Raw genomic sequence first — 22327 nt, 5'->3', positions numbered from 1 at the left:
TAGAGGGGAGCTCTAGCCCTAGACATAGTCAAAGGGAGCTTCTATACGCAGCCTAAAAGGAGCCCTAATCCGCAGTTCAAACAAGGAGGCCTCGCCACTATCATATCTAGCCTTGGCTGCTGTCATAACTAGCCCTAGTCGCAGTCAAAGGGAAGACTCATATTCGCTGTCAAAGAACGCTTAATCTGCAACTAGGAAGAGGCTCTATTCACAGTTCATGAAGGCCCTAATTCCGCAACAATTAGATTCCCATACGCTGCTCTAATCTGTTGAAAGGCGTAGCCCTTATCCGCAACAAAAGCAAGGTCACCTAGCCATAGGCAAGAGAATTTTATACACTGTCCAGAAGAGGCCTATCTACAACAATCTGTAGTTAGAAGGAGGCCCTAATAACGCAGTCTAAAGAGAGGCCTCGATACGCAGTTAAGAGAGACTCTAAGCCACTGCAAAAAGAGTCCTATCGTAGCATAAATTGTTGTAGGTGACAAGTTAAGGATTTACTTGGGCCCCTTGGAAGAATCTGAAGCTACAACTAGCTGCTTTGCTAGGTTGCAAGCCATAGCAAGCTGCTAAGGCTGTTTCGAAGCAGCACGACAGTGTACATTGAGTACAGGTGGCAGCATGGATTAGGAGAGACTCTCCTAGGTGGACTGCTACCCTTGAAGAGCTGAGTTGTCTGACAACGTGGAAGATTACATGACTTCTTCTTGTGCCCTATCTAGAATTGCAAAAGCAGCCAATCAGAAGTATATTGCAGCAACATTGATGATCAACCAAAAAGGATATGCTACAGTACTCTTTGTGAGTGTTTGAAGTCTGTTGGTGCTGCATCCTGGAACAATCATCATTATTAGAATGATGGACTTACTGCTGTTGTCATACAATATCTGATTTGTATATTTGTACTATCTCTCTCTCTCTCTGTGCTGAACTATTGAAGAATATAAGAAGAATTGATCAAGGGTTTCCCCACATTGGGGTTTGTTCCTAGTTGGTGCCACATCTTGTGTCCTCTTGTCTTGGTTTGTCTTCCGCTGTTTATGTTTATGTTTTATCTGCACTTTACTATCATGCTGATGTGATTGCTAATCTGAATATTGTCATTGGGCTAATATGAAAAATTGAAGTAAATTGCTCTAAGCATAGAACATACCAAAAATTAACATGGTATCAGAGCTGAGGTGAAGACAAAGCCCAAGCAAGAGTGAAAGAGCAATCATCAAAGACAGTTGGAAAGGACAAAAGGCTCAATGGGTTCCTCATCCCACTTCCCGGTTGAAGACAAGCTCCATGAAAAGTCTAACTATCATGGATGGAAGATGTCTCTTGATCTGACATTGGAAGAGCAAGAAGTGCTGGATTACATGAAGGGTAAAATCCTTGAGCCTCCATCAAATGCACCAGCTGCTACAAAGAACAAGTACACCAAGGGTGAAGTCAAATCGAAAAAGATTATCAGAGATTCCATTGACAAGCGTCTGGTGGCCTACATCTCTGATTTGAACACCTCCAAGGAAATCTACGATAGATTGGTAAGCATGTTCAAGGTTAGTGATGCAAATCAAATTTTGTTCCTCAAAAATAAGTTGAAGGATATTAAGAAGGGCAAGGACGAGGATATTCAATCCTACTTCTTAAGGATCACCGAGATCAAGAATGATTTTCTATCGATTGGAGAAATCATATATGACAGGGAACTTACTATCACTACTCTTGGAGGACTCCCACCCGAGTCGTATATATTTAGAACCACTATTCTCAATAATGATCGAATTCTAGGGCTTGAAGAATTGATGTCGAGATGCATTCGAGAAGAAACTAGGATGGTGGAGCAAAAAATGCCTTCTAATAGAGACAACCCTACTGCTTTCTCTGCTCATGCCAAAAGGAGAAATAATGCAAGGTCTAAAGGTCATTTCAATGGAAAGTCTGGATTTAAGGGTGGAAGGAAAGGCAGATGCTTTACTTGCAATAAGTCTGGCCAGTGTGCAAGGGGGTGTCAAATAGAAGGGACACATCACATGATGATGTTCACAATCATTCCAGGGGCAACTTCAATTGAAGGAATGACAGGAACAATGGCAAAGGAAAAAGGAATGCAGGACATCAAGGAAATGGTAGACTCTCCAAGAAAGCAAGGAACTCCAGGTATGAAGAATCAAATGTTGTTTCTGATAAGCAAAAGGAGTATTATCTTATATCGGCCCTCTCCACTACCTCTACTTCGGACACTTTGGGAAATTGGCTTATTGATAGTGGTGCCTCAAGGCACTTCACTGGATACAAGGAAGCACTCTCTAATCTGATAGAGAAGGAAACAAACTTGAAGATTATTCTTGGAGACGATGCCACCTATCCCGTAAAGGGTGTAGGGAATGTTACTCTTCAATTGGATCAAGGTAACTCGATTCATTTACAAGAATTTCTATATGTACTTGATCTCAAGAAGAACCTGGTGTCCATTTCGGCAATGGAAGACAAAGGTTATAAGGTGGCATTCATCTATGGAAAGGTACGTGTTTGGAAAAGGAATTTTAAAGATGCTTTTACTCTTGGGTTTAGGGTTGGCACTTTGTATCAAGTTACGGGAAGTCCATTGGGAACCATATCGTGTGACACATCTCTTCAATGGCACCAGAGGGCTGCCCATCTTTATTGTAAGGCCCTACTCGATGTGAGACAGATGGTGACAGGGATGCCTGAATTCAAAGAGCTTGAAGGTACAGCTCTGAGATGTACCGAAGGAAAACTTACAAGGGGACCTTTCCCCTCATGTAATAGCAAGACCACAGATGTAGAACAACCCGAGGGGTTTGAGATTCATGATCGAGAATCTCATGTATGCAGGTTGAAGAAAGCTCTTTATGATTTAAAGCAAGCACCCTGAGCTTGGTATGAGAGGATTGATAGCTATCTGATGAAGCTGAGATTCACTAGGAGTGAAGCCGATCCAAACCATTTCTTTAAGGTTGTGGATGATAGACCTCTCATACTGGTACTTTAAGGTTGTGGATGACAGACCTCTCACTCTGGTACTTTATGTGGACAACCTCTTGTTGACAGGTACAAACCCTCTAATTTACAAAAGTAAGAGGGGGTTGGATTCCGAATTTGAAATGATGGATTGCAAGCCCATGACTACCTTGATGGAGCTTAACTTTAAGAAGTTATGCGGTAGTGTTGCCGCTTGGTGAACTCTAATCTGGATATATGTTTTGTAGTTAGCATGTTGAGCCAACATATGGTTGAGCCTCATCACTTACATTGGATTAGTGCCAAGAATCTTCTGAAATATCTTTGGGGCACAATCACTCATTGACTGAGATACACTGCTGGAAATGTGACGCTGCATGGTTATTCCGACGCTGGTTGGGCACGCAGTGTGATGGATCACAAAAGCACTTCTAAGCGCTTTTTCTCTTTGGGTTCTGCTTCGATATCCTGGATGAGCAGGAAGCAGAAGTCGGTTGCTTTGAGCACCGCTGAGGCCGATTTCATAACTGCGAGTATGGCCTCGTGTGAAGCTGTCTGGTTGGAGAAGCTCTTCAGTGAGCTGTTTGGACATGTGCTGGATACCACCGTAATCTTCTGTGACAACTAGAGTGGGATTCGATTGTTGAGGAATCCAGTGTTCTATGATCGCTCCAAGCATATAGACATCATGTACCACTTTATCTGGGATATGGTTCAACAAGGAGTAAGAAGGCTCCATCACATTGGGTCTGATGTGTAGGTCGCCTATATTCAGATGAAGCCCCTGGGAAAGGTCAAATTCTTGACTTTCCAAGAATGAATAGGAGTTGTGAAGAGACCCTCTTTTAAGGGTCCTGTATGATATGGATACTGAGCTCTGGGGCGGGCATGGGGTACTTCTTGGAGTGATGAGCAACCATAGGGTGAGCCTTCCCCTAGTGGTTTGATATGTAAGCAAGATGAGTGGTTCATCCTTCTCCTGCTGAGACACAGTCATAGGGTGAGTGGTTCAGCCTTCCCCTAGTGATTTGTTGTGTATAGGGTGAGTGGTTCAACCTTCCCCTGGGATATCCATGGCGACATGTAGGCAGGATGAGTGGTTCATCCTTCTCCTACTGAGACATCCTACCCATGCAATCTGTGACTCATGGGAAGTACCTCTCTTCTGGCCAATGAGCATGGAAATGAGGATAGGGACCATAGTACTACCGTACTATTGTACTCCCTATGTTAGAATGATATTGATCTGGAATCAATTGGAACTGACTTCGGGTCAGTAAGAGTGGTATGAGACACTCTCTTTATTTGGGAACTAATTTCAAATCAGTAAGAGTGGTATGAGACACTCTCTTTATTTGGAATTGATTTCGGATCAGTAAGAGTGGTATGAGACACTCTCTTTATATGAGACTGACTTCGGGTTAGTAGAGAATGATATGATACATTCTTGATCTCTTCTTCTTCATAGTTCAGCAGAGCAGAGCAGGGTAGAGTAGTGCACTGATGGCAGAGATAGTATTGATTGACAGATGGATTAGCAGATGGAGTTCTCCCTAGTTAAGAGGGAGTGTTAAAATTGGCAACTAGGGCCAAACTCCACGTGGGTCTTCTTATTTATGGCAGCTGATATTTTCTTGGATTCCTCTTGTCGAGAAGTGCAGGATTGATTTAAAGGTCATCTGAATTCGTCACGTATTCATGGAGATATGAAGTTATTTGTGTTACTTGACAATTTGTCAAGGTTGGCCAGCAACCAAATTACCCCATCTCAAACTCAAGGTTGCACTATAAATAGAGGTGGCCTTCAAGTCATTTTCATACACACTTCTCCTAAGATCTCTCTCCACTCGTTTGGGTTTGGTGGCTAGAGAGATCAAAAGGGAGAAGACCTACCCGCAGGTGAAAAGAAGGATCTGGTCGCAGTCCTAGAGGGGCGCTCTAGCCCTAGATGTAGTCAAAGGGAGCTTCTATACGTAGCCTAAAAGGACCCCTAATTCGCAGTCCAAACAAGGAGGCCTAGCCGCTACCATATCTAGCCCTAGTTGCTGTCATAACTAGCCCTAGCCGCAGTCAAAGGGAAGACTCTTATTCGCTGTCAAAGAAGGCTTAATCCGCAACTAGGAAGAGGCTCTATTCATAGTTCATGAAGGCCCTAATTCCGCAACAATTAGACTCCCATATGCTGCCCTAATCTGTTGAAAGGTGTAGCCCTTATCCGCAGCAAAAGCAAGGTCACCTAGCCATAGGCAAGAGAGTTTTATACACTGTCCAGAAGAGGCCTATCGACAACAATCTGTAGCTAGAAGGAGGCCCTAATAACGCAGTCTAAAGAGAGCCTCAATACGCAGTTAAGAGAGACTCTAAGCCATTGCAAAAGGAGTCCTATCATAGCATAAATTGTTGTAGGTGACAACGTTGTATTAAAGGCTATGAGTAGGCATGAGTTAAGGATTTACTTGGGTCCGTTGGAAGAATTTGAAGCTACAACTAGCTGCTTTGCTAGGCTGCAAGCCATCGCAAGCAACTAAGGCTGTTCCGAAGCAGCACGACAGTGTACATTGAGTACAGGTGGCAGCGTGGAGTAGGAGAGACTCTCCTAGGTGGACTGCTACCCTTGAAGGGCTGAGTTGTCTGATAGCGTGGAAGATTACAAGACTTCTTCTTGTGCCCTATCTAGAATTACAAAAGCAGGAAATTAGAAGTATATTGCAACAGCATTGATGATCAACCAAAAAGGATATGCTACAGTACTCTTCGTGAGCGTTTGAAGTCTGTCGGTGCTGCATCCTAGAACTATTATCAGAATGATGGACTTACTGCTGTTGTCATACAATATCTGATTTGTATATTTGTATAATCTCTCTCTCTCTGTTGAACTATTGGAGAATCTAAGAAGAATTGATCAAGGGTTTCCCCACATTGGGGTTTGTCCCTGGCTGGTGCCACATCTTGTGTCCTCTTGTCTTGGCTTGTCTTCAACTATTTATGTTTATGTTCTATCTGCAATTTACTATCATGCTGATGTGATTTCTAATCTGAATATTGTCATTGGACTAATATGAAAAATTGAAGTAAAGTGCTCTAAGCATAAAACATACCAAAAATTAACAATTAAAGTCCTTTATAAAGGGGATAAGAACCCAAAATTTCCCTTGTTGGGCAAGTTTTGGGTCAGTTGGGGTTTTGCGTAAGATACACTCAACCAATTAAGAAGATGATGTTGAAGAATCTAGGGCAATGTAGATAATGAGATCTTCTTAGTGTGATAGCTATTTGTGAGGTATTTAACTTTTGCTTATTAGCATATTCTTTAATATTAGAGTGTGTCTTCTTTAGTTCATCAAATAGCTACCAAAACAAAGAGACAAGAACACAAGATGTTGGCTTTCTGCCAGGGCCAAAACCTCTCCCTCTTGGAGAGGAAAACCCGCACAAAATTCTTCTTATAGAGATTCTAATTGACGAATACCAAGACCATGACCCTTGACCTATTTAGCCACTCCAAGACCAAGACACCAATCTTCTTCTTCGTCATAGCTGAGATCATCATCACTGCTACTGAAGTCATCGCTGCTGCTACACTGAAGTCATGATCATTGTATCACTGAGATCTTTACACCTTCATCGATAATACTACTGCACTTTTACTGAGATCAATGCTATTCCTTCATTGAAACCTTCACCATGACACCGAGATCTATATACTGAGATATTTAGAGAGTGAGATCATGACTGCTTCCAGAATACTTGTTGAGACAGAGGGTGTCACTTCAGGATCCTTTTCTTCACAAATATGCTGAGATAGTGAGGTTGCTTCACTGTGTTGGTAGGCTGAGACTGTGACCATTATTGAGACCTTCATTATTTGTTAAAATTGGCAACTAGGCCAAACTCCATGAGGGTCTTTTATTTATGGCAGCTGATATTTTTCTTGGATTCCTCTCGTTGAGAGGAGTAGGATTGATCTAAAGATCATCTGATTCCAACATGTATTCATGGAGATATGAATTTATTTGTGTTATGTGATAATTCGTCAAGGTCGGCCAACAACCAAATAAATAGAGGTGGCCTTCAAGTCATTTACACACACACTCTTGTGATCTCTCTTCATTTTTGTTTTGGGTTTTGATGAAGGAGAGATCTAGAGGGAGTGCCCTAGGGTCTACGCTGCCCTAATGGAGAAGCTTTAACGCTACCCTAATGAAGAAGCTTTAACGCTGCCCTAATGAAGAAGCCCTAACACTGCCCTAGCAGTCATGAAAGAAAGACCTCAATGCAGTCATGGAGGAGGCTTCTATAAGTGCAACAAGGAGAAGTTCTAACGCTGTCAATTTGCCCTAAACGCAAAGATCCTTATGTGACCTAAACACTGTCTTGGAGGAGTCATAGAAGACATCTAGGACGCAGTCAAGGAGAGTATCTTCGCAACAAGATTTGGCCTTCTATATGCTACTCAAAGCCACAGTCAATGAGGGTTTATACGCTGTCATGAGCTGGTGTTCTAGCGTGCCCTAGACGCAGTCAAGGAAGAGATTTATATGCTGTCCAAGGAAGGGATCTAATCCGCAGTCTAAACGCAGTCAAGAGGCACTCATACGTAGCCTAATCTAGGAGCCCTAATTCGCAGTTTGATGAGGCTCCTATCTGCCCTAGCCGCAGTCCAATAAGGAGGTTCCATCCTTTACCAATCAAGGAGTTTAAGCTGCATTTAGGTGTGCCCTCTTCCGCTGTCAAAGTAGGGCTAGTGCTGCCCTTGTCCCAGTCCTAAAGGAGGACATCTTGGCTGCAACAAATAAAGGAGGAAAGCCTTAATTGAAGGAGCCCTTATCTATGTATGAAAGGACCCTTAGATGCTACAACTAAACTGCAGCAAGGGTAATTACATTACAACAGAGGATCTGTGATATTGTCACATTGCTGTAGGTGGCAGCATAATTGTTTGGGCATGTTAGTATTGTTCCTGAGGTCAATTTAAAGAGAAGAAGAATCTGTAGTAAGGAGGTGCTTGTGACTGGGTCACTGTGTGAAGGGACACACACAATGAATATGCTGCCTAAAGACTGTGTGTTAGGCCGCAGGCCATAACATCACAGTCAATTTTGTATGGATATTTGAAGGCTCAAATCATTAGCATTATAAAACTGCTGAGATCTCAAACTATTAGAGGGCTGTATGATGCTGTTGCAACATGAGGTTGACAAAACTATTGTCATAGTGATGGATGCAACATGGTTGGATGCACGATGGATGCAACATGGATGGATGCAACATTGCGTTGGATGCAACATGGTGATGGAATCACCTTGGAGAATCAGTTGAAGAATGAGATCTGATAAGTGTGCCTTCACTTGAGTTCAGATTTGCAGTCCTTGTCATCAGAACTATTGTGTCATCTTCATGGTGAAGATCTCAGATGTTTGATCTTCTATCTTGTCAAGTCAAAGTGTTGACTTCTGATATATATGTACTATCTCTCTCTCTCTGCTGAACTATTGAACAATATAAGAAGATTTGATCAAGGGTTTCCCCACATTGGGGTTTGTCCCTGGCTGGCGCCACATCTTGTGTCCTCTTGTCTTGGCTTGTTTTCTGATGTTTATGTTTATGTTCTATCTGCACTTTACTATCATGCTGATGTGATTGCTAATCTGGAATTGATATTGAGCTAAATGGAAAAATTGAAGTAAATTGCTCTAAGCATAGAACATACCTAAAATTAACATTATTACTGCAACATTGAGACAATGACTGCTTTCCTTGTACTGAGATCATGATTGAAGGTATGCTGAGATTGCCACCACCAAGGAGGATGAGACTGCAATTTTTCCACTGTAATTGTTCACGAAATTGCGGAGGCATTCAAGAATGAACCTTCATGTACTCATCCAAAGTTACACTGATGTCTTGAAGTCTGTACTTATCCGAAATTTCAGTGATGTCCGAGTTTTGCTCCCTCCCTTTTGCGCAGACCCTAATGGGGTATATATAGTGATTCTGTCTTCATAATTAAGCTGACTTGTATTGCTGAATAGGTGTGTCTCCATAGGTGAGCCGACATGACTGCATTTAATTTGTTTTGTTGGCCGACATGGTGAAGAGGATTGTGCTTGTCATTTGGAGGGCTACTTGACATTGTTTATGACACAAATATATTTTTCTCATGCTCAAGAAGAGTTGCTTCATACATGAATTGACTCTTTGACATATCAATAAATCCTAAGGCTCTCAATGGGAGCCACTAATAAATAAACCTCTTGCTCATGAAACCCATGTAGCAAGGTATACAAAAATAATTTTGTTCTCTTTATTACATCACTTACATCAATTATAATTACATGTCATTATGAAGACCGAACCTAGTTACACTTTCTTCAACACTCCTTAACTAGGGAAGAATTTCTCATAAGAGTAATTGGATTGGTAACCCACCTGTATAGCATCATAGTAACCAACATTGTTTCCACAGCAAGGCCTTGATTGATAGATCTATCTCTCATTAGATTAGATTACAATGGTGGCAAGACCAGTGACTATAGATACCTTCATCATTGTCTCTCAAGGTACATACCTACTTGGGTGTTATTTGAGTATGACCTTCTAGGACTATTCTTATCTTGGGTTCCCAACCCTTAAAGAATATCGGTCCTCTTGCCTACTCTTGCCTTCGATGCCCTACACATCCTCAAAGAGCATCAAATACTAGATGATTACCCAATCCTCCATTCTTTCCTCCAACGTGAAGACAAGAATGTTGTGTCTATCTCTCCCTCTGAATTGGGGAAGATATGCCCAAGCTCCCTCTGACCAGGAACTTGCCCAAGCTCCCTTTTAATCAGGGACTTGTTAGAGCTCACTCTTAGCTAGGGACTATTCTATACATCAACAAATTCTTCTTCGTGGGTCCTTTAGCTGCTTGATCAACTTCTCTCCTTGGTGTCATGAAATTCAGTTGAGCTTCTTTCTTGTAGGGCAACAACCATCGATCACTTTCCTCCTTAGTTCGTCTTGTCATTCCTTTCTTTATGGAAAGTGGCCTTCATATCTGGAACCTTCGTCATATGACTACTACTTTCTCATCATGCTTCTTCTATCCATCATTTGAATGCTAGTTGTACTTGTATTTACTACTCTTGTCTGAGTAGCCTTGCATGAACTTATCCAGATATTATTCAAGAAATCAAAACATAATATTAAATCAAATTATACCTTACGAGATGGCTTTTCATCATGACATCTTTCTGTAGGTATCAACATCCTGCATACATGTTGACACATCTCCCAAATATATCCATTGTCAAGGGTCTTCATCTTTTCCATCAGAGTCTTCATATCTTTCTAGGAGATTTCCTAGTTAAGTCTTCTTGGTCTTTTGGATGTTGATCACCTTCATCAGGGTTGCTTATCTCACGATCTCTTCCTTCTCCACACATTCCATTCCCAAGCGCTTTCAATTAGAGTTTCTTAATTGTAGTCATATTATGTTGATTTCATCTAGTGTGTCTTATGCCTTCCTGCATCCTTTCAGAGGAGGAGATCCTTTTTCTCTTGATCATGCTTCTTAAGATAGAAGTAATGATCCATGTTACCTGCAACCATATGACATGACATTATAATATTAAACACAAGCATACATACCTTATTTTACCTTTAGGTCATCTAGGCTTCTTTTAGCAGCTTCCTTGATTGAAGTGTCTTCAACCCCTTGATCTGCTTCTTCTCTTATGTCACCATAACATCATCCATGAATTTCATAAGTTGAAGTTCTTGATAAAACACTTGCTTCTCCTCTAGATTAGTGAACCCTTCGATGAGAATTCCATTAGAGAATCTTGAGGATCTTGTATATCCCCATCTGGTAGACGTTTCCTTTCTTGATGTATGATGAGCCTTGCCTTTTCTTTCCTTCTATGTCCAATGCGGTTCCCAAGAGCTATTTTCTTCATGGTTGTCTACCATGGAATTTGTCCTTCATGATTCCCATGGTGATGTCACGAGCTCTTGTTTCTAATTATTCCATTATGCCACGATGTATCTTATTATCTTTGCATATCTATAACACAAGATTTAGGAGCTTATGATAGGACCCTTTTGTGAGGGATACCATCTTACTCATAGTAGAGATTTGTTACTCCCTCTTTCCTTGGCCCATTTTCTTCAGCTTCCATCTTTCTGGTGATATGAGCTTCCATAATCTTTTCATAGCATTGAATCTTAGCTATGCTATTTTGTCTTGGTTGAGGACCCAACTTGTCTTTTCTTTCTGCATATGTTTGAGTTCTTTTATCCTTAAATACTTTTGGTATCAACTTGTCTTTCTCTATTTAGCATAGAGACCATAAGTTGTTGAATGAGGTAACTTTCTTGTTTATGGACATTTGTTAACTTGCTTATTAGTTAGTGTATCAGTGAATATTACCATCTTTCCTAGATCTCCCAATTGAGATCTCGTGAAGATATTTCTTCTTTCTTTGATACTTTTAATCCAATGTTGCATTAATCGTTATTGGGATAATATCGGCGCGAGGAAAAAAAGGGAAAAAATCATAATTATTGGGAAAAAATTGTTTGGTACAAAAATATTCATTTTTTTCCAATTTTTTTAATATCTAAACCATCTACAACATAAAATAAATACATTGACACATAAATATGATAAAAGAATTAATATATAAGATGTTTAATATCATTTCTAGTGCTGAAATCACACATAACATTGAATCATGTCCTGAATAGTAAGTCTTGACTCTTGAGTCCCAACTCAGCCTCAAAATATCAAAAAAAAATATAATAATGTATCTCATCATGTCATAATGTCATATACAATAAAATGAAGAAAATAACTAAAGTCTAATCCCATTGATTTCCTCTGCCCCTCTTGCGAGAAAATGCCACAACTTTCCCTTTCCCTTTAGATGTGGATGCTTGTGCCCGTGCTGGTGGAGTTGGCAGTGGAGTCTGATGTGCTCTAGAAGCTGAATAACTAGAAGTAGGAGCTATAGGAGGTAGACCACGTCTTCTACTGGTGGCAGGGGTAGCCCGGGCAGGTGATGTCACCTCCTCCTCCTCCTCCCCCTCCACTACATCCTGCACTAACCAATCATCAACAGACTCCATGAGACGCCTCTCGGCCTCAACCCTCCATGCAACAGTGGTGTCAATCCCATCCAATGAGATGGCCTCCACATCAGGGGTCCTCTCAAGTTGCCTCACCCACAATCGAAGATTGTAGTAGACTTAGACCATGTCATTAAGTCACTGGGACTCCAACTTGTACAAAATCATGAAATAATAATTAATAATTATAAAAAAAAATATTGTTTAATGAATTCAAAAATCTATTTGGAAATTTGCAATGTTTTAAATGTTTAATTGTTAACTTGTTGCACTTCTTGTTGTGTATTTTTTCAAATACACTCCAGTTGCGCTCACATCCTGAGGAGCTACATGTTTGACTGAGGATGCGAATGGCAAGCTTTTGCAGAAGGGGTACCCTGCCACCATACATTCTCCACCATGCATCTACAACAAAATTATAAATAAAATTTTAAATAAACATAAGAAAAAAATGAAATTTGAAGAGACAACGAAATTTGAAACAAAGTTACAAACTAAAAAATACCTGGCATTTTAATCGTCCTATCAATGACAACCAGCTCAAAGCCAAATGTGCCACCTGCCATCCTATATGTCTCAATTTCTTTAGAGATCTCTATACGTTTTGCTGGAGATCGCACCATCTTCTGGACACAGGATAAGAATCCATCCATGATCTCAGTATCAAATACAAACCCACATGCGTAAGAAAATGCCGGGTTCAGGAAAAGCCCAGCGGCATGAATGGGCAATGGAGTGTGTTGTTCCATCACTCATCAATCACTCCCCATAGGAGTAGTTGTCTCTGAAACCCATCATCTCCTTTATCATCATAGTAGGCTCGAATGGCTTCTTTGGCCCTGTCCATGGCCTCATACAAATGGCCCATTGCAGGCTTCTCACCATCAACCAACCGAAGAACCTTTACCAAAGGTTTAGTTACGGCGCACACCGCCTGCACTCCCGTCCAGAAGTCTTCCTGGTATGAAACTAGTTTGCATACGGCCTCTCCCTCTGGTTTGCGGCTCATTGGCAAAGCACGTCACTCCTCTGAAAGAAACATTCTCTTCACATCCCACAGAATTCAAAAGGGATTGAAGATATATGAAACTGGTGGCAAACCGTGTAATGGCGGGGCGCACCAACTCTTTGTTGTTTGTGAATCTTCTCATCAAGCTAAGCACGGATGTATGGTTATATATAAATTTTGTAATACTTTTGGATGAATCAACAATATCTTTGACAAAGGGAATTTTCCCTATGTCCTCCAACATCAAATCAATACAGTGTGCAGCACAAGGTGTCCAAAATAAAGTACGATGCCTGTCCATAAGCATCCTACCAGCAACAACATAATTTGCAGCATTGTTCGTTATGACTTGGACAACATTTTTTGCACCCACCTCCAAAATAAACACATCTACCAAATCACATAAAGTTCTTGCATCTTTGACTTGTGCAGATGCATCAACAGATTTGATAAACATGGTCCCCTTGGGACAACTAACCAATAATTTTATAAGGGTTCTCCCCTTTTGGTCAGTCCAACCATCTGACATAACAGTGCATCCTGTTTGTGCCCATGATGCTCTAAAATCCTCCAATCTTTGGGTGTAGTCAAGCTTTTCATTTTGAAGAATCCGGCCTCTGAAATCATGATAAGAAGGGATTTTGTACCCTGGGCTAACACTTGCAATAGCATCAACAACAGGTTGGAAAAATGGATTATTTCTTACAATGCTGAAAGGAATATCACTCAAGAGGAGAAATTTTGCCAGCAACTTGTTAGCTTGTTCTTTCTCAGTTCTTTTTAGCATTGAAATGATAGATGGCTGTGAACCAGGTGTGGTTCGAGGAACAAAAAATGATGTGGCAGCTACCAGATTGGTTGATGCTACAGTAGAACCAGTGCACTTGCTTCAGCTGACTTTTTTAGTTGCCTTTTCATTTCTTCTTTGGCCTCTCTATTATGGTCTAAAGCTTCCAATGCTCTCATGGCTCTTCGGATGAGTTCAGGATTTGTATTTGTGCAAGGCCCTACATCAAATCCAGGGATTTGTGCAAGGTAGATACTTCAATCTGTACACCCCCTCGAACATATGGAACCCACACAACTTGCAAGTCAAGTCTAGGCTATCATTCAGAGCTTTAGGTTCACCATATTCCCAGAAAGGGTCCAATTTCCTTGGCATGTTTGTGTTTGAACTTTGAAGTTGAAAACTTGAATGGTGTTTCGGTGAAGTTGTGAACCTATGGGAAAATAAGGATTACAATTTAGTATTTACAAGTTACAAACTTACAATTTAGTATTTTAATTTTTACATTGTACAAAAATAAATAAAAAATTACATACATTTTAATAAACCCCATTCCAGAATCCAAACCCCACCAAAAAAAACTAATAAAAGTAAAACACTACATCAAAAACCCCATTCCAGAATCCAAACCCAACCAAAAAAACTAAAAAAATTTACATTGGGCAAATTTCATACACCCCATTCGAAACCCAAGTTACCCAACCAAAAACAATGAAAAAAAACAAAAACAATGTTTAAAAACAATGAAAACAAAAAAAAATTGGTGCCCATACCAAGTTACCCAACCAAAAACAATGAAAAAAAAATGTTTAAAAACAATGAAAACAAAAAAAAATTGGTGCCCATATCGTTTCTATGGAGATAATCGGTCTCCTCCTCTTGATTTTCTCCTCCACACACTGGAAAAATCTCCAAGCCCTCTCCAAGCAAAATCTCCAAGCTCCACTGTCCTCCGCGTGCCTAACTGTGCAAATGAAATGCCAAAAAATCGAAATTTTCATTATAAAACTTCGCTGCCCCGACCCTCCGTGATAGAATGGGAAAAATCACGAATAAAAAAATACGCGACTATTACTCGCGATAATATCGGCTTTGGGAAAAAATCGCGATAAAGCGATAATATCGTGATATTACCATGATTTTAATTTTTAACAACACTGCTTTAATCAGGTCTTAAGTGATATGACCTTCTTCATTGCATTTCAGAGAGTATACCTTCTAGCATTTTATATATCTCTTTTATGTCTCGTATCTTGCTACATAGAGATGAGAGGACCTTAAGAGTTTTTCCTTGATATGTTTACTGACTTCTCTTATCTATGAGGATTATGACAATCCTCCTTATTCCATGCAAGGACCGTTGACAATCCATCCAAAATATGGATCTCCTTGCAATCATGAAGTCATTTTACCAAATTGATTAATGAAAATACTTACTTGAGATGTGAAGATAAAATCTTCACTTTGATCATGCTGGAAGTGGTTGAAGCAGATGCATTAGAGCTTCCTCTTGAATGATCTTCTTTCAAATGAGAAAGCCTTTTCTTCAAAAGAAAAGGTTGCTCCTTGTGATGATGATGATTTGCTACTTCCTTGGATGATCTTCTTTTAGGGCAAGGAGATGATCCTTGCTTGATTTATAGCCTTGAAGATAATAACAATACCATCTTGCCTTTAATATGTTTTGGCTTCTTTTGTACTGTCGATCAGAACTATTGCTAGGACTTCGACCTTTTCCAAGATGATGTGTTCTTCATTTTGAGGGCCTTTGAGCTACATTGCTTTGTATATATCTCGATGAGAGTTTTGGTGCTCTTTTGATGATGACTATGGAGATACAAGCTCTTACTGTTGTCCACTATCTCCTTGATTGCATAGGCAAAAACCCTTGCTGATGTAGACTGCTATTGTAGATTGATCCTTCAATTTTGATAAGCACTTCAACTTGTTTTGATGTCCTTCTTTAAGCTAATCCTTGAATGTCTCTTTTTGTTGTCCTTCCTTTGACTTCAACACCTTAGCTCCGATACCATGTTGAAGAATCTAGGGTAGTGTAGATAATGAGATTCTTCTTAGTGTGATAACTATTTGTGAGGTATTTAACTTTTGCTTATTAGCATATTCTTTAATATTAGAGTGTATCTTCTTTAGTTCATCAAATAGCTACCAAAACAAAGAGACAAGAACACAAGATGTTGAAAAAACCTAGGGCAGAGAGAGGAGGTGATTTCTCTAGTAATGATCACTGCTTGTGAATACTTTTTACTTTTCTTGATTAGGTTCTTCTCTAGCTTGATTATTATAGTGTTCTTTTTCATCAAACAACTATTAAAACGTTAGATCTAAGACTTTTGTGATCCATAATGAAATAGATGTATTTCAGATTAATCACATAATCAGGATTTGGTCGACGTTTCGAACCAAGTAATGTGGTCCATCCTAAAGACATGGTGAAGAATCAATCGATCTTAAGGAATAAGTAGTATAGATGCATCATTGCCCATAATTAGCTGTGGAAAACTAGCTTTTGGTAAAGTAGTTAAATTAGTTAAAAAGGGTAACTAAATTAATAAAATAATAAAATATATTTGGTTAAAACTAGCTTTTAGAAATAAAAATAAAAATAAATTATTAAAATATTATATATTGGTTTAAAAACTAGTAGTTAGGATTAAATAAATAGTATGTTGATTTTAAACATTAATATAATATTTATTTAATCCCAACTGCTAGTTTTTAAACTAATATATAATATCTTAATTATTTATTTCTAATAATTTATATTTATTTTTATTTCTAACCGCTAGTTTTAACCAAATATATTTTATTATCAATGTTTTAAAAAAGGGCCGAATCGAATCTGAAACAGTTCATTCGAGTTGTTGGGATTTTTTGTGACTCGGTAGAAAAAACGGAACGGGAGGCTGAGTCATGACTGACTTGGTCAACCCGCCCGTTTCCGCAATAACTCGGCCGAGTCAATGAATGTGGCCTATAACCCCAAAAAAAATGCGATTTTTCATATTTAAAAAAAAAATTAACGTTTAGCTGAGTGTTGGGGACTCCAAGGTGTTTTCTAAATTAGTTAAATGCTATTTGGGGTACATTCCCCTCTCCTAGTATTGATATGCTATTGAAATTTCATGGTAATGTTAAATCCTTAAAGTAAAAGTGATAGGAAAATGTCACTTTTACTTAAAATTTTAACATTACCATGAAATGACTCAGGATGTTTGAGAGTGGTTCCGGCCTCATTGGATTTCATATGGAGAAAGTAGAATTTTAGATTTTATTCAAAATCCAGCAGACTTATCAGTTTTTCAGGACTTCAGGATTGGAGGACTGTAATGTTTCTATTGAATTTTGTCATGTATTAGGGTAGGAACTCGTATTTAATCAAGAGCACCAATCCCTCTATGTACCTTGATGTTAGTGACATTGGTTGTCGAACTCCTCTGGGATTCGCTCCCAAACCAGGAGCTTCTGAAAATGTCGTTCCCGCTCCCGTTTTTGCTTTCGCTCCCAAATAACACTGAGTCAGATGATGTTGGCAACTCTAGCAGTAGCCAATAGTACTGGTCACATACTTTTGTTGTAGAGGCCATTTATATCCTCCTTGGTTATGTGTTTTTGTTTTGATCTCTATATCATCATCGTGTATGTATTGGACAGTGCACTGGGTGCCATTTGATATAATGGATATATTCATGAGCCTACTTTGATCATATGTTGTCTTCTATCTATATTATAATGTTGTGTGTTTGGAAACATGAATGAAAATCTTTAAAATTATGTGTTTTTATAAAAATAAATATTTAATGTATTTTTTACAACGACCGAGTCATTGAAATCGAGCCGACTGAGTTGGAGTCCGAGTTGGAGTCGACCCTCGGCCGAGTCGGAGTCGGAGTCGGAGTTTTAAAACACTGTTTATTATTTTACTTACCCTTTTTAACTAATTTAACTACTTTACCAACGAGTTTTCAACAACTAATTCTGGGCAATGATGCATCCATACTATTTATTCCTTAAGATCGACTGATTCTTCACCTTGTCCGGAGGATAAACCACATTAGTTGGTTCGAAACGTCGACCAAATCCTGATTATGTGATTAATTCGAAAGACATCTATCTAAACTATCCAAATATAAACAACAATGAGACAAGGAACACAAGATATAGGCGATCAACTAAGGCCAAAACCTCTCCAATCTTGAGGGGAAAACCCACCAATTTCTTCTTCTTATAGAATCTTCAATTGACGAATTCTATGACCAAGACCCTTGACCTATGAATCTCTCCAAGACCAAGTCATAAGGCTTCCTTAAAACAATTCTTCTTCCTTGAGTCAACGCTAGTCAAACCGATTGTTTCACCATATATCTCAACTTCTCTTTAGATTTCGGCTTGTTGTCACAGGTCCGCAATTCTCGACATCTTCAGAAATCCTAGTTGCAACACGAGTGAGGGATAAACAACGATTTATCCCTTGATTCCCTTCTCACTTGGATAATGTCTCTTTCTTTTGCAGTTCGACTTGAAGAATGACTTGATTTCTTCCTTGATTCGAGCTTCTAGTGTTGAGAATTCAATAGGGCAATGAGTATGTTAAGTCTCTTCAACTTGATAACAGTTTGTGTTACCTCTTTACTTATTAGCTTTGTTCCTTATTACTATAGTGTGAGAAACATCAAACAACTACTAAAACAATAAGAACAATGACACAGTATATAGGCTGCAAGCCACAAGGCAAAATCCCCTCCCCTTGAGGGTAAAACCCTTAAATCTCTTCTCTTCTTATAGATCCTTCAATTGACGAATACCAAGACCTTATGACTCAGGCCAATACCCTCCAAGATCAAATCAACCACCAACTCGGCCTCTTGCTACAAGAACTTCGACCTCCTATTGCAGATCCGAAATTTTGTTTACCCGACAACTGTTGCTGCCACGTGAAAACTTCGATCTTCTTCTTCCCTTCGCTTGCCTTTATTTGTGACTTACGGCTAAAGAGAAACCCTTATTGACCTTTGCTTGCCTTCTTTCCTCTCTTCCTTCCAAGATTGAACTAGATATAACCCTTGTGCAGAAACCCTAGCTTCGTCTAGCATGTGGGAGAGGGAACTAGCCCAAACACTTCGACTTTCTTCGACCTCTTCTTTGTCCTCTTCTTTGCATAGAATGAGAGATGACTGAGTGCTTCTTTGGAGGACGAGTTCCTCTCTTTATATAGGCTTCTTCAAGGGGTAGATGTGGCTCTTCAATTAGGCCGACTTGACAACTTCTAGGACGACTTGATCTTGGAGGGTATTTCGACATTTTAAAGACAAATAATTTTTCTTTACGAGATATAATGTGCCCATTAGGGTTTTCAATATATGGCAATGACTCTTAGACCTAGGACAAACCCTAGAAGCACTCAATGGGTGCTTGACCTATAAAAAAAAAAAAACTTGAGTTTGAAACCCATGCTCCAATAGTAATAATAATTTCTTTTCATTTCATAATCTACAAGAATACATTTCATACTTATGAAGATCGAACCTAGTTACCAATTTTTCAACATCTAGGATCACTGTGATAACTCAGCGTCTTTTGCAATAGGTAGTACAAATCCTCCTCGCACATGTGAAAGATATTTACCCAAAACAAACTTAAAACACTTTGGCTCCTTCTACTACTTTCTTCATTGGATGAGAGGCTTCTGTTCTAGTGTTTCTCACACTTCTTATTCTATTTCAGATGCTTGAATGAATGTCTTTTCAAGTGAGGCCGAGTCCTCCTTTATATAGTGATTTGTCCATGCAAAATAAGCCGACTTGTGCTTGTGTCTAGGCCGACATCTCCTTCTAGAACGATCTATAGCTTCTTTGGAAGGCCGACTTGATTGAGTACTTGTGACAAGGTCTTGGAGGGTTTATGACTCTTATAATGACTCAAATAAATTCTCTTTTACAATATGTAACATGCCCAAATGGGTCTTCAATACATGACAATGACTCAATTGACTTTATGACCAATCCTAATAGCTCACAATGGGAGTTTGATCTACAAAATTCCTTGAGCATGAAACCCATGTCTCAAGCATAAATGATTTTATTTTTCTTTTTTACATTAATTACATCACAATGGGAGTTTGATCTACAAAATTCCTTGAGCATGAAACCGATGTCTCAAGCATAAATGATTTTATTTTTCTTTTTTACATTAATTACATAAAATCATCATTACACATGTCATTATGAAGATGAACCTAGTTACATATTTCAACAGGGAGAACATGACCCTGGTATTCTACTTCAAGAATTGATACAGGGACAACAACAAATGCATCAACAACTACATCATCAAGGGCAACAAATGATTCAAGGGCAACAACAGATAGCACAGGTATTGACCCAAGGGAAGCAACAAATCGCAATGTTGATCACTCACCTCACAGGACACATACATGTCGCTGCCACCAATAGAACTACCACAGGGAAGTGGAAACCATAATCTTGGTTCGCCCAACAACCAAGCAAACAACAGAAAGAGCAGTCGACCACTTCTACCACAATTCACAGATAATCATGTGCCAGCAACCCAAGAAGCAGTTGAGCCAAATCAACTCCTTAACAATTATGTTCAGGATTATGCAAGATTGGAAGAAAATACTCGAGCAACTATGACCTTCAACGAGTATAGCAACTTCCAATACAGGAATAGACCCCGGGGACAACTTAATGGAGAATTAGCTTGCAAGGTGAGTAAACTTCCTAAAAAGTGGACACATGTCTTGTGAAAAAACATTGTGAAATCGATTTATTGCCTCATTATCATGCAATTTAGTCACAGTTTTGGAGCTCTGAAAGGTTTTAGAGTGCAACTTAGGGCAATTGAGCAATGTTAGAAGAGATTCCAAGTGTTGGGAAGTGGATTTGTCCAGGCCCTACTAATGCTATTAATGGTAATGTTAAATTTTTAAAGTAAAAAGACACTTCTAGTTAAATTTTTAACATCACCATTAATTGACTTAGAATGTTGAGAGTGGTTTCGACCTCATTGGATTTCATATGGAGAAAGTATAATTTTAGATCCCACTCAAAATCTAGTAGACTTAACAGTTTTCAGGATTTCAGGATTGGAGGGATTACAACGTTTCCATTGGAGTTTGTCATGTATGAAGGTATGGAACTAGCATTTAATTAAGAGGACCAAGCCCTATATGTACCTTGATGTTGGTGGCGTTGATTGTTGAACTCCTTTGTCACGACCCTAGTAAAAATGCACCCATCATTTAAACAAAATTTGGATTTGACATGTTAAGCTTTTTCTATCTTATTTTAATGCGTAGAGGATGATATTGATGATGAGGATTCCAATATAGGCAATGATTTTGATGATATATAGTACTAATTATTTGTTGTAGCATGATTTTTTTTGGTTCAAAGGTGGATTACATTTGCACTCAATGCTATTTTGGTTATATGCATTAGTTGTGTGATTGAATTTGTATCATTATCATGTAAATGTTTTATATATTTCATATTTTATGTGTAATTTTTTTTTTTTTAATATAATATATAACATGCCCTCTGTGTCATGTTTTGGGGGGTTATTGTGTCATGTGTCAGATACTTGTATTTTTATGTCCTTTGTGGCCCGTGTACTTGTGTAAGGTGACTTAGCTAGGGAGACTTCGTAAAAAATGCATTATTAGACTACTAGAACCAAAATCATAAGCAACTAGCTATTTCAATATGTTTTGATTGAATTCTTCTTGATCCATCACACTTAGTTTTTCGAGTCAAAAAAATTGATTGTAATGCATCTGGAAGAGTTCAATCAAAGTTTTTCACACCACATAAGTCTTAACTCAGAGATATTTCAATGTGCTTGTTTAGAAGATTACCATCAAATCATAAGCTTGCAATATAAATAATGCCATATGCCAAGGTAATTGCTCATGCCATGAATTGTACAACTATAAAGTAACTTTCCAATCATTTGTAAACTCCTCAATTGGTTCCGAAACTCTGTTGTGCTTTCAACGGATTAGACATCCTTATAGCTTCAAGGTGTTAGTTTAGGGATGTCACCCCTATTTGGGTGTCAAGGTACTTGTATTTTTTGTGAGGGTGAAGGCAAATAAAGAACCTAATTCAGACTTAGGTCACTTAGGGAAACTTGAGCAAGGTGAAATCATAATGCTTTGCGATTTATTTCTTGGCCAAATTTTGGTTCAACGGAGTTGGAGGAGGAATTGGTCGAGGGTCAGACTGGTAGATGTTGATGTTTGTAGCTCGGGTAGGTACTTCTGCATCGGCCTAAGTGTTTAGGTATGCAGAAGTCGCTGACAGTCTCCTTAGGACACTTGTTTTAGTGCGAGCAAGGTGTTTTTGTAACTTAGCCTAAGTTATACCGAGGAAAAACACATAATTATTATGTTGGTTTATTGAGTT

The 22327-nt window shown here is 39.0% G+C and overlaps 1 pseudogene across 1 annotated transcript in view; it reads left to right on the top strand.

The window, feature by feature from the left end:
• Window positions 1–22327, top strand: part of LOC149258786 (subtilisin-like protease SBT6.1) — a 303764-nt pseudogene that overhangs the window by 3782 nt on the left and 277655 nt on the right. The window lies entirely within an intron of this gene.

The sequence above is a fragment of the Pinus tabuliformis genome, chromosome 6 (genome assembly GCF_031772625.1).
Source record: "Pinus tabuliformis cultivar Carrire ecotype Pingquan chromosome 6, CPIR1, whole genome shotgun sequence".
Lineage (NCBI taxonomy): Eukaryota > Viridiplantae > Streptophyta > Pinopsida > Pinales > Pinaceae > Pinus > Pinus tabuliformis.
The sequence above is the reverse complement of the archived record's forward strand: the minus strand, read 5'-3'. Positions and strand labels throughout refer to the sequence as shown.